The 13,071-nt window shown below is 46.9% G+C and overlaps 1 pseudogene; it reads right to left on the reverse strand.

Moving 5' to 3' along the window:
- Nucleotides 810-2,186, reverse strand: Vamp7-ps (vesicle-associated membrane protein 7, pseudogene; annotated as a pseudogene).

A 13,071-nucleotide genomic window follows, 5' to 3' on the forward strand; every position in this document is an offset into this window, starting at 1 on the left:
AGTATTTGGAACTTTGGTCTGAAACTTCTCTCAGATCTTAACGAGCCATGATCATGGAAGCTTAGAAGTCAGTGATGCTTAGAGTAACGTGCTGTGTAATGAGGCAGATTGGCCTGGGAGGCTCCATAGGGAAGCTCAGAATCTATCAGGACTCGGGATATAGCCTGTTTGTGTGGTATTTGGGGTTAAAAATGTGTGTGTGCTGATTGCCTGGGTCTGAAGAAATGACTGCAATTGGCCTACCACTGAAGCGAGACCCTTTGTGTTTCGCTGGGACGATGGGAAAGCATTTCCTCAGTGTCAGCACGCAGAAGCTGTGGTCCAGGGGGACCAAGGCTACATCTCAAGCTGGCAGCCTGACCTGGCAATATGTAAAAGTCCCCGTGTGGTGCTTGTTTTGGAGATATGATAGCTGTAGAGATGAAGGGGTTCTAAATGGACGCCGGGGCTTGGCCCCACACAGAGAGGTCAGAGGGTCTATTGGTAAAGGCGCAGTCCCATCTGCAATGGAGAGCCCAGGAGACTGGAATGCCAATACTACAGGAAGTCCACCAAGGATGGTAGCAAGTACGGAGTGGAGAGAGTCTAAGCCTGGGACAAGCTCTATGTTTTGTGGGCACTGGGGCCGTGGGAGTGGATCTGTCTGTCTAAGCCTTTCGAAGCCAGAAGATCACTAGTTAGCTCCAGATACTGGCCAGGGAGCTATAGGATGTGGGCTTACATTGCTGAAGTTTGGCTCGGCTCTGATCAGAGTGTTTCCATGCCCCAGTTCTTCCCTCTTAAAATACGGAAGTGTACATTTTGTTTTTTGCAGTATGAATAAGTAATATACTGAACTTTATTTCAGAAAATAAATTCTGGGAGAAAGAAAGATAATTCTTGTGCTTCTAATGGGTTATCAAAATGTTTCCCACCATATTGAAATAAAATTTCAATGCTAACTACATGACTTGTATGGGCTCCTAACAATTATTACAATTCTCAAAATTCTCTATTTATTATTTTGAAGCACCTAAAATTCTCCCATAACAAAAGAGACTAAAATGAGATGTTAGTAATACAATCCATTTCCTAGCACTTTGTGTGAACATACAAAGTTCCTAGACAGTTTTCACAGACAGGTCATAAGTTTGGTGGTTTCCACCTTGGCAAAGGCTTTGAATAGTAAAAGCAAAAATGTCTTCCTAAGTAGAAAGTACTACTTAAACTAAAGAAACAAATAAATGCCCTTTCTCGTGTGAATAATGATTCAATGTGAAATTAATTAACATAAACCATAAGACTGGCAAAAATTAAAACAAGAAAGAGAGAGAAAAAAGGTGAAAGAAACTGGCGTTTTCTGAGAGTAGTGAAAAGACAGAGTCACATGAATTTCCTTTATCTCCTTTCACTCTCATATCCTTCGTTCATGGTAACTTTTTTCTTCCTTATTTCTTCACACAGCTTGGCCATGTAAACCCACCACAGAGAGGTGACACAATGATATAGATGAACCCAACTGATACAATGATGATGATGATAGTGAGCTTGATATTCTTCACACACATGGCTCGAGCAGGCGGGTAGTTTTGAAAGTGACAGATGAATCCACAAGGGTTTCTGTTTTATCTATCAGCAATTCCAACCTTTCTCCACGTTGAGCAACCAAATCTATGTTTCTGACCATTACTCCTTTCAGTTCATCCGCTTGTGCTTGAGTCTCCATTGCTTTGTCTAGGCTCTTATTCTCGGAGCGGTGCTTCAGTGGTGCAGCCAAAATGCTTGAAAACTCGCTATTCACGGCATAAGGAAGTGCAGTCTTGCTCTAGAACCGTAAGTTGTCTGGAATCTCTTCTTTACTTCGTTCAAAAAACTGAAGGCTCGAGAACGCTCAAACTCATCATCGGTGATACAAAGATACGCGATCCTGTCTTGGCAGACGTAACGACACAAATAATTGCCATGTGAGCAAGTTAGTTTATTATTTTCAGAAGGCGTCTTAGCCAGAATCTGCTCTGTCACCTCCAGGAAGTTTCCTCCACACCAAGCATGTTTGGCAAGGATAGTGGTTCCCCTGGCAACAACAGCAAAAAGAATGGCCATGACTTCAATCTGGCCGAGTACCGTCTGGTGGGCACTCGGGCTATTGACTGAGGGGTGCAGGTCCTCCTAGGGTCGCCCACTGCCTGAAACAAGAGGTGGATAGGCATTTTGGTTTGTTTGTTTGTTTATTTATTTATTTATTTATTTATTTGAAACTACTGTTAAGAGACTTTGGACTTTTACAGAGATATTGAACTTTTAAAGCACTAGAAATGTTAACGACTGTGAGACCTTTAGAAAAAAAGATTTTAAACGTTTTACATTTATGTATGTGCACCACATGCATGCTTAGTACCCACAGAGGCCAGAAGATGGACCATTGGACCCCCTCGGTGGTTGTGAGCTGTCATGTGGGTGCTGAGAACTAAACCCAGGTCCTTTGTAAGAGCAGCCAGTGACCTTGACCTCTGAATCAGCTCTCTAGTTTCACACTGTAGGACATTTAAAGTTGTACTGGGCTTTGTATTGTAATATTAACACAATATCTTGGGAACAGAGACTTGAAAGGTCATGATTTAAAGTAATATTTGTGTATGTGCATGTGCATGCATGTGTGTGTGTATGCATGCGTGTGCATGAACATGCGTGTGTGAAGTGGCCAAGGGGTGGTGTGTCCTAGTTGTCTTTAACTGTCAACTTGATACAGCCTAGAGTCACATGAAAAGAGAGTCTCAACTGAGAGATTGTTGAGCTTGGATTGGCTCATGAGTATGTTTATAAGGAGAGGTCCCAGCCCACTATGGGTGGCACTCTCCCTTAGCAAGTGGTCTTGAGCCAGGTAAAAAAGTTAGCTAAGCAAAAGCCAGAAAATAGCACTTCTTTATGGCTTCTGCTCTCCCAGGGATGGACTGTGACCTAGAAGTCTAAGAGAAATAAATATTCCATTCCTCTAAATTGGTTTTGGTTGTGGCGTTTATCTCGGGAATAGAAAGCAAACTCAAACAAGAGGAGCCTCAAAATTGGAGAGGATTTGATGGTGAAGAGCAGGCTCAAATGACCCATTTTCTTCATCAAGCCCTACTCAGTTACAAAGCACAGGACCAAGCGACTTAAAGAAAGAGGAGTTTATTTTGGCTTATGATTCAGAGAAGCAGTCCATCATGGCTGGCAAATCACGGTGGTAGAGCCTGAAGCAACTGGCCATGTTGTGTCTGCAGTCAGGACACAGACAGAAAAAAAGGCTGCCGCTTGGCTCACTGTCTCCTTTCTATTCAGTCTGAGACCCCAGCCCACATTCAGGGTGGACTCTTCCTACTTCAGCCAGCCATATCTAAACAATCCTTCATAGACTTGCTCAGAGCCAACAACTAGGATTAGCTGTCATGATCCTCTTCCACTCCCAGATCCTGTTTCCTGATCCACTGAAGGGAGATCTACCTTCATCAAAGTGACCTGAGACATCCTTTGAGTGCCTGGTGCCATGTCTCGCCTGAACTCAGGGTGTGCCTGTGTAACCTTTATGAGCTGTGTGATGCTCCTGTATAAAGAGGACTAGTTGAGGGGAGACCCTGGGAATTCTTACTGAGAAGGATTCCCTTAGAAAGATGCAGGGTGTCATTCTAGAGGGCATGGTGTCAATGAGAGGAGCTGCAGGGCGCTGCTACCCAGTGAGCGTGTGGACCTGGTGATATCCTACAGACACCTCATCTGGGAGGCCATGCTTATCACTTCCCTTTGGATACGTCTACTTCAGAGGCCAGGGTTCTGAGCCTGGGCTCCATCACACTAGCAAGGGCAATGGCAGGAGCCTCTGCAAGAAGCAGCCTTATCAATGGTGACAGTGGGACAAGCTTGTGGCTGCTCTGGGTCTTGCTGCTGGGAACACCCAACTCACAGAAGTGGTGAAGCCCATCCTATCCAAGGATGCCTGGGTCTCTGGAAGTTTTGCCTCCTCATAAATTCCTCCAGCTTTCTGTCCTGATGATATTGTATGCTGGAGGAACTCATGAGATATTGTTTCTCCCAAGAACTCAAGCAATGGTGAAATATTTGATGATATAGTTTCCATAAGATCAACAAATAACTGTCAGCCTCTTTGGAGCCAAGGCTGCCTTCCTTGAGAATCAACATACGGAACTTGTTTATAATTTGAAATAAAACAGACTCCCCAGCCCCCTTCTTCTCTTGCCTCTGTTTCCCGCTAGCTAGGACCCTGCCCTGTAAATGCATGAGTGTTTTTGCCTCCAAGCTTCTGTCACTGTTTAAACTGGAAATTGTTATCTACTCCCTTGGCTTGACCATGCTCCCACAGCCTCTCAGCAGCCTCTGTTGCTGCTTACCTCATCCTCCTGTACCTCTGGACCTCTGAGCAAGTGATCTATGCTGTCTCCTCCCAAGCATCTGCCCTCTCCTGCTCTAGAGAGTACTGAGAAAAATCCAAAGGAGTCTCATTGCAACAAGAACTCCCAGGGTGGGAGGGGCTTTGCCTGTACAGTCTCATCTGCCCACAGCTGGTGCTCTGTGCTTGCCCTTGCAGGGGTGGGGGTGGGGAATTCACCTCTCACCCTCCGTGTGTGCTATTTGTATGCATGCCTTCCACAGCCCCATTTAGAGGGGGAGGAAACTGAGAGAATAGGTGTCACGCCCCTAGCTTAGTGGTGTGGCTCTGTAGGACCTGTCACCAATTCTGTCCCCAAAGCCTGGCTTTTAACACCATGGGAACATCCTAGCAAAATCCCCCAATAGCCATTTAAGAAGGACTGGGCTCAGGGCATGCTTTAACTACCCTGAGGGCTATGTTTGTTCAGATGTTAGATTTTTCACAGGGGTTCAAGTTTCTTAGTTCTGAGCAATAAAAGAGGGGGGAGGGGAAAGAAAGAGAGAGAAGACACCACATGTAAGTCCAGCCTCCAACCTAATGCACTTCTCTCTGGGCCTCTCCCAGCTCCTGAAGCCCCCTCCCCAGCTGTGACATCACCATTCAGCCCCCGCAGATGACAGCCCTGTGATCCATCACCAGCCATCTGCTTTCCTGCTGCTGGGGACAGGAGAGCCTGGAGCTGGCCCCACTGGGCTGGGAGGCAGCTGCACCTGCCCATCATAGCTCACGAAGGGCTGTTTGCATTTGTTCGTGTTGGTCCCCACCCCCACCCCCTCCAGCCCCCCACTATCTCAAGATGTGACATCTTCCCATCCAGGCCTGGAGTTTCTAGCCAGTCAGACAGCCTCCCTTGCTCACAGAGACTCGGCCATGAGATTGAGATCTGATGAGATAAAGCCTTGGGCATCTGTGAATCAGTTCATGGTTCAGGCCATGATGAAAGGGGCTGTTTATGCTCAATAGATACCCGGAGCAAATTGAAACCAGGACCCAAGAGCTTCAGAGAAGTATCTCTGCTTCAGCCTCTTGAAAAATTAGGGCAAAGTCTAAACACTTGTCAGTCTTATCACTTCCTTGAGAAGGATGATTTTGTAATGTGGCATGAAGCCATTTGCCAAGAGAGAGATACCCCAGTTGCTTTGGGGGCTGAAGGCCAGCATCTTCATCCTCTGGGTCTATAACATAAACACTGAATTCCAGCCCCACGTTAGAGAGAGAAGTTGATAAGAGGTTTAAGGAGGTAGAAAGGAAATGAATAGCGAGTTTTTGCTGCCTCTTATTTCCTAAAGGGGGGGGGGGGGAGAAGTAAGCAAAGAGCAACCAATGAAGCATCAGATGTTCCTTAAAAAAAAAAAATTAAAAGGCTCTTTTCTGTCTCTACCTTGGGACAATGACCTCCCCAGACAGCAGCCCCACAGGCCCCTTCAAAAGGGCACAATTACCCCCGTGGCGTCTGTCGGTTCTGCTTGACTTGGAGAAATGGCTCCCTCCTCGGAGTTCCTAAAACATTTATCATCCCAGCCATTCCCTGGGCAATTAATCAGGTGCTGCCTTGACTATCAGCGAACGTTGTATCGAGCGCTATTTAACCCTTATCAGCACTGGGGCTCTCGACAGCTTGTCTTTCGGACTCAACCGGAGCTTCTAGAAGGCCGGGCAAAAGGTCCACCCCTCTCTATGTCCGGTGCTCACTCCCTGAAGATGGTTAGTCTTACCACCAAGGGAGGGTCTGTCTGTCCCTGGATAGAGGGCATTTGCATTTGCATTCAGGATGCTTAGCTGGGGACTGAGACTCTCAGTGCTCACAAAAGGGCCATCTGCACTGGATTCCTTATGAATACTGTTACTGGCTTGTTTGAACATGACTGAGTATCTGTGTTGATTGTTTGGATTTTTAAAAAGATTTATTCTATTTTAGGAGAAGAAAGAGAGAGAGAGAGAACACAAAAGTGGGGTACCCCAGAACCCAGAAAAAGGTATCTCTTTGAACTGGACTTACAAGCATTTGTGAGCTACGTGGCATGGGTTTTAGGGACCTAACTCGAGTTCTCTGCAAGAGTAACAAACCCTCCTAATCGTTGTTCCATCTCTCCAGTCCTGCTGTAAAACTGTTCATGATTATTGTGGGAGGGGGATACATGCCATGGTCTGTGTGCAGAGGTTTGAGGGCAATTTTATTCAGTCAATCTGTCCTTCTGCTTCCAGAAACTGAACTCAGGTCATCAACCTGGTATCGTTCACTGGGCAGCAAGAGCCTTCATCCACTGAGCCATCTCTCTGCCCTGCTTCCCTGAGAATGAGCCTCCCTGGGTGCCAGGCATTGTGCTTCTGCAGACACTTAGAGCTGCAGTCATATCCTTTCCTGATGAGTTCTATCTGGAAAGTCCTGATGAGTCCTGATGAACTATCTGGAAACACCAGGCTCCGGTTCTGTTTGTTCTCTACCGCTGGATACCCTTGTTCCCCGCGTGGCAAGCTGTCTGCTTCAAAGGCCCTCCAACTGTGTCACAGACCTCTCAGTCTGGGTGAAGGAAGCTGTTTTGATCTCAAGTGTGGCGTGTGGCTTTCAAAGGACAGAGGGTTTGTAGATAGACATCTCCCACAGTCCCCCACAGAAGTAAAGAAGGAGGGTTTGCCAGCAGGGGATGGGGTGCGGATCCACAAGTCTGGAGCGAGGACTCTGAGAGGCCCGTACCCAATGTAGCTGGCAAATGTAGTCTGTGACTCAGCAGTTCATTTCTCCAGCCCGAGGAAGATAGAAGACTTGCAGCAGGACAAGTGAGGATCTAGGTAGCACTCGGTTTGTTTATGGGATGAAGGCTGCAGGCATTCCAGATAAGCCAGCCACCGCTGGGCCACTGGCTGTCCTGTACCTGTGCCACTCCATCACCTGTGCATAGGGGCTCCCACTTCCTGTGTGAAGCATGAGGGTGCAGGGGAGCAGAGTTGTCACGATCCCCCAGGTGAAATGACCTGAACTCAGGCAGTGCTGGAGGAGGGAGGGAGGGAGGGAGATGCCTCCCTTCCAGACCTTTCTCAGCTGAACTTCTTGCCCTTGTCTGATTCCCTCTGTTCCCCAAGGCCCCAGTCATCCCTCCCCCTATATTAAGGTTTTCCATTATGTTCCTCTGTGTGCTGCGGAGCATCATAAGGACAGAGCCTGAAATGCACCAGGGCACAGGTAGGCCGTGAGTCACTGCGCCCCTGCCAGGGTTGAAAGGCTTTAGAGAAACCCTATTTTGGAGCTTGCAGCCAGCCAGACCCTGAAAGTAGAGGAGATGTTGATCTTTTCTAGGCTGCAGATCATCCCATTCAAATGTGAACATTCAAACCATGCGTCACTCCTGCCCGAGGTTTATGCCTCTCCCGGGGTCCATTCCACAGCCCACTTCTCAGCCAAAGCCTGATTTGGGGGCAGCTGAGACCGGCCTTAGGCCCCAGAAGGAAAGAAACCTACATCTCCCCAAGGGCCACCAGCCAGGGACAATGGATCCGCTGTCAGCCAGTAGCGAGTATTACAAAAACCTAAAGACATTATCCCGGCCCTGGTGAGACGTTTAGGAAATAAAACAGATTTTAAAAACACACATACACATGAAAAATGAAGTGGAAACATGGCTGATGGGGAGGGACTCCAAGGTGACCTCACCTCAGTCTGGCCCTGCAAAAAGAGAGAACAATGTGTGGCCATTCTGGAGACCCAGGGCTGTGGGCAGAACTTCAGGGAGCTTACCCCAGTCCGGCTGAGGTCAGCCCCGCAGAACCTCACAAGGCATGCGCCATGAACCATCTCCATTGTCAACACGATGGTACTTAGAAATTCCTGGGAAGCATATTCTGATCGTGACAGATGTTTCCAGAAAGGTTTAACTGAGGTAGGATGATCCACCCTGAATTCAGCCAGCACCACTCTGTGGGCTTCACTCCTGGCAACAGCCTGACCTCTCTCTGCTTTGCAATGGTGGGTGAAGTGTGTCCAGCTCCCTCATATCCAACTTCTGTGTCTTCTGCCGTGGGAGAGGCTGCACCCTTGAACTGTGAGCTGAGACAACCCTTTCCTTCCTTAAGTCACTTGGTCAGGTGTTTGTCCTAGCAAGGAGAAAAGTTAACTAATACAATAACCTTATTTGGAAATAGGTTCTTGGCAGATGTTTAGTTAATTAAGGATCTTCAGATAATCCTGAAGTCAGGGGACCTCAATATCCAATAAGGCAGGATCCTTGTGAGAAGAGAGGAGAATTTAAAACACAGAGAGTCTTGTGATGATAGAATAGAGACTAAAGGATTGCATCCACCAGCCAAGGGATGCTAAAAGCCACTAGAGACTAGCTGAGGCAGAAGGGAGCCTCCCCTGCAGCCTTTGAGTAGAGCCACACACCCAGACCTCTGGTCCAGAACTGATCATGTGATCATGGTCACATATGCATTCCTGATGATGCTGCCCCATGTCAAAGGAGCGTGATTTCTCAGTTGCTTCCAAGATTGCCAGCTCCAAGGTAGCCACCCCATACTTGACTACATTGCTCACCTGAAGAAAATGAGCCCCCCAGGGTGGATGCGTGGGTGGTGCAGAAATCAGATTCAACAACGACACAAGCTTGTGCTAGAGACACAACTCTCGGTGCAGTTTTCCATGGAAGAAGAGGTGAGAGCTCTGACCAGTGCTCCATGGAATGCTGGTTTCCAAGGGCAGTGGGAATAAAAGGTTAACTTACTGCCAGAACCTTCTAGAAATACACCAGAGCCTCGTCTATCCTTCATTCCACAGACACATGTTTATACATGTTTATACATTTAGCTGCTAAATGTGGTGTCTGGAAGAAAGGCAAGGTCAGCCCAACTTATGCCTTACAAGAGATAAACATAAAGAGACAAGGTGCCAGGATCTCCTAAGATCTGCTGAGAGCATGGCTGGAGTTATTTCTGAGGAGGTTGGGACTTGGACAATGAGGAATAATGTCCCAGGCAGAGTGGGCAATGTATGCAAAGGCCAGGCACAGAACAACTTGGCTAGCTCCAGAGACATTTGCTCCTAATTTTTACTTAATTGTTTTTGTTTTGAGACAGGGTCTCTCTATGTAGTCCTGGAACTCACTCTGTAGACCAGGCTGGACTCACGCAAAGATCAGCCTGCCTCTGCCTCCCAAATGCTAGGATCAAAACTCTCATCCCCGTGGTTAGCGTTTCAGAGATGTTGTAGAGGCCACAATGGCTGGATAACAGGAAGGCCTTGTGGCCTCCTGGGATGAACAGTATTGCTAACTTGTTATTTAACTAAGGACAAATGCCCTAGAGAGGGAGGGCCTTCACCACCTCTTGGAAGTCTCTCATGACTACCTTTGTAGAGGTGAACAGTAGCTCTGAGGAGCTGGGCTTCCTGTAACAGCTTCCTCATGCTAGGGGACCTCCCTGGGGAGGTAAGGGACAGTTGATGAGCAGTGGAGCGGGGTCATCCTTCACAGAGAAGACCTTGTTCTCCTGCCCAAACCCTAGGCCACTAACATACATGATGGACACTTAAAGACGCGTGTTAATGGACTGGTTCTCTATTCTGCTGGTATTGTAGAGAGTGGGTGAGGAGAGCAAGAGAGTGGAGGTGTGGGATCAGGTGACTGCTACAGGACAGATGAAATGGCCCTCAGAGGAAGGCCAACCATTGCACAAATCAAAGCAAAGGATATTGCTTTATATGCATGGTACCAGGGCTGGGGGATAGGGCCTGAGACAGGGTTTGATGTAGCCTAGGCTGACCTCAAAGTGCCTATGTAGCCAGGGCTTCACCATAATTACTTTTCTATTTCTGTGATAGGACGCTGTGACCAAGGCAACGCATAGAAGAAAGAATTCACTGGGACTTGTGGTTCCAGAGGTTTTTGAGTCCATGATGGTGGAGCAGAAGTAGCCGGAAGCATGTGACTAGAGCAACAGCTGAGAGCTCCTATCTGGAATAGCAAGCAGGAAGCTGTGCGTACATGGGGGATGGGAGGAGGCTTTAGACCCTGCACATCTTCCCAGAAGGCCACGCCTCTCATTCCAAACAGTTCTACCATCTGGGGACCATACTTTCAAATATATGATTCTCTGAGGGGCCATTCTCACTCAAACCACCACAAGTTCCTTCTCCTGCATCCATATTTCAGTCGCTGGCATAATAGATACACATCACCACATCCAGCTTTTTGTTCTTTTTTGAGCAGTCGAGCACCGAAGCCCAGGGTAGCCTGGAACTAACTAACCAGCTCCCAAACTTGGGGCAAACTTCCTGTCTTAGTTTTCTGACTGTTGGGATTATGGGCATAAACCAGGGGGCCCTTCCCTTTGCCCCTGAAAGGAGATTAACCTCAGGTCTCTCCTTAAAAGGCAAGCACTCTATCTTGGCTCTGCCCTCAGCCTGGATTGCCACTTTTAGACTCATGAACCTTTTCCTGCAGACCTTGCTGGCCTCCCTCAAAGGAGGGCTCAGAGCTCCCACCTCCCAGTGTGCTCAGTTTCTCTTGCATAGGGAACAAAGTTCATGTCAGCTTACCAGCCTCGGCTGTATCACTGCAGGTAAATCAAGGCAGGAAGATCCCGAAGCATCCAGTTACATTATATCTGCATGTAAGCCCAGAAAGAAGCTAATCCACTCATACCTCTGCTCAGATTGCCTTTTCCTGATTTTATTCTCAAAGCCAGGGGAATGGTATCACCCATAATGGGCAGATCCTCCCACTTCAATTAATGTAACCAATACAATTTCCCACAGACATGCCCATAAACCAACCTGATTCAGATGATCCCTCATTGAGATCTTCTCCCTAAGTGATTCTAGATCAGGTCAAGTTAGCAATTAAAACTAATCACGTTTCTCCACCTCTTGTCAACTCGATACACAACACATACTATACCATTTTAAGCCGCAGCTTTCCAACTCTTGTTATCATTGCTTTATTTTATATATATATATATATATATATATATATATATATATATATATATATATAATCTTTAAAATTTATAACCACAATACAATCTAAACTTTAAAGTCCCAATAAGTAACAATTTCAATTTTTGGAAAGTCCAAAGTTTCTTTCCTGTGAGCTCTTATAAACTTAAATAAGCAGGTTATACAATCCTACCGTATAACAGCACATAAATTTAAATGTTTGGTTACCATGGAGTGGCAATATTTTGTGGCCTTGCTGGAGGAAGTGTGTCACTGAGGGCAAGCTTTTAGGCTTTCAAACACCCAGGCCAGACCCAGTTGATCTCTCTCTTCCAGATGCCTGCAGATCCAGATGTAGAACTCTCAGTTTCCTCTCCAGCACCATGTTTGTCTGTGTGCCACCATGCTTCCAGCCTTGATCATAATGGACTAAACCTCTGAAACTGTAAGTAAGCCCCAGTTAAATGTTTTCTTTCATAATAGTGGCTATGGCTATGGTGTCTCTTCACAGCAATAGAACACTAAGACAGGAAGTATCAGGGCATTAGTAATGAGCAACAAGGAAACTCTGACTGTTGCCGCTCCATATCCAGCATCATGGGCTTGTAACATAATCTTCTGGGCTCCAGAGGACTTGGATAGCCCCATCCCAGTTCTGCCACTGCACACACAACCTGTCCTTTAGATATCAGCCATCTCTACTCTACACCTACAGTTCTTCTTAGCAGACATCCTATAATCTTGGCAAGTCCAGTATCCTGGGGTCTCTATCATAACCAAAGCTTCACCATCAGAGCTTCACACAATGACTTTTGGGAGCCTCTTTGCAACAACTCCAACCCTATCAGACAGTAATTGGCCTTGGCTGAGCTATACAAATCCCCTCAATCTTCTATCTTTGCCTTAAAACCCGATGCTATGCGGACAATGTTTATGCCATTGACAAGTTCTGCTGACAAGTAGAGGTGTATCCCTTCCCTCTTCAAGCTCAGCTCCATTGCCTTCTGTGCTGACCTTGAGAAAATGTCTTCACATTGTCCCCGTGAAGAACAGGGAGCGCCTCCACAATGGTGCGGATGGATCTGTCTGTCGACTGCAGCTGCCTCCTCAGCAGCACCCCAAGTACCGTCTTGCCTTGAAATTTCCCCTGGCAAACAAGTCGGTTGATCATCTTCAAACTTAAGCCTCCTGAAGCTCCCAGGACACAACAAGATGAAGCCAGATTCTTCAGCAAAATGTCACACAAATGCCTGCAGCCTAATCTCCTCCTCAAGTCCTTGTTCCCCTCTGAGACTTGAGTTGAGCTTCCATTGTTCATGTCTCTCTCCTTGTTCTCTTCCAAGCTCCTACATAACACCCCATAGAGCTCTGTTCACAACACGCAACAGCTTTTTTAGTCCAAAGTTCCAAATTGTTCCACTCCTCCCCCTCCCACATTCCAAAGGCTTAACAACCACATGGCCAGGTTTATCTCAGCACTATGCTTCTTCTCTGAAGCAATTTAAGAGAGAACAGGTTCATTTCAGCTCATGGTTCTTGGTCACAGTCCACCCTCGAAGGGAAGTCAGGGCAGGAGGGTCTTAAAACAGCTGCTTATATCCCGTCCACACACAAGAGCAAGAAGAAACCAATGAATTCTGGTCTGTGCTCAACTCACTTTCTACCCTTTTAAATACAAGCCTAAGACTCAGGGAATTATTGTGCCACCCACAGCGGGCAGGGCTTCATACTGCAATGGACATAA

This window comes from Mus musculus, chromosome 2, assembly GCF_000001635.26.
Source record: "Mus musculus strain C57BL/6J chromosome 2, GRCm38.p6 C57BL/6J".
Lineage (NCBI taxonomy): Eukaryota > Metazoa > Chordata > Mammalia > Rodentia > Muridae > Mus > Mus musculus.